This window comes from Arachis ipaensis, chromosome B02 (assembly GCF_000816755.2).
Source record: "Arachis ipaensis cultivar K30076 chromosome B02, Araip1.1, whole genome shotgun sequence".
In the NCBI taxonomy this organism is placed as follows: Eukaryota; Viridiplantae; Streptophyta; class Magnoliopsida; order Fabales; family Fabaceae; genus Arachis; species Arachis ipaensis.
In genome coordinates this window covers 84,505,251-84,506,091 of record NC_029786.2, presented here as the reverse complement: position 1 = coordinate 84,506,091, position 841 = coordinate 84,505,251, and positions in this window count along the sequence as shown.

Below are 841 nucleotides of genomic sequence, written 5' to 3'. Positions count from 1 at the left end.
AATCACTCAAGAAAAAATTATTTTATAATATATAAAAAATTAAAATTATTTTTTTATGTAAACAAATTTAATTAATTATAATTTAATATAAAAATATACATAATATTCAATAATAATTTAATATAAATTATTAAAAATATAAAAATATAATTATTTAAATAATATTAATTATGATTTAATATAATTATAATTTAATATAATTATTTATTTTAAAGTGACAAGTTATCATTTGCAATCACAAGTCTCTCTGAGAAGGAACTCTTCTTCCTCGATCCATGAGCAGGTACGCTACTCTCTTTCTCTCCAACAGTTGCGACTCCATTGTGTCAGAAAAAGAGGAAATGGAACCTTAAAAAATTGATGCATTGGAGATGCTCTAAGAGACTAAGACGGAAAGACAAAGACTGAGAGCTTGAGATTGAAAGATAGAAATTGAAATAAGTCTTAGTATTGTATTTGGTGTAAAGTGTATAGAATTGAGTTATGTCTCAATATCCCGTTTAGTTTGAGATAAAAGTAGAGATTAAAATGTGTGAAGTTACTAAAATATCCCTAAGTATAATTAAACATCAAAATAAAATCATAACCGCCTCCTATTTTAATTTTCAGCCAGCAACCCCCTTTCTCCTCTACCCTCAAGCGCTTGAGAAGAAAGCAGAACCCTCTCGTCAACCCCCGCCACCGGCAGCACTGCCAAGGCCAGCATAGAAGATGATCCCCTGGAGCAAAGTGCGCCACAGTGTCTCCAACGCTTCTCAATCATGCCGGTAGGTACTCCCGTGGACGGTGTTTTTTGGTGCCGTTCGCGGCCTCTGCATCTGCCTCGCCAGCACCTCCGTCA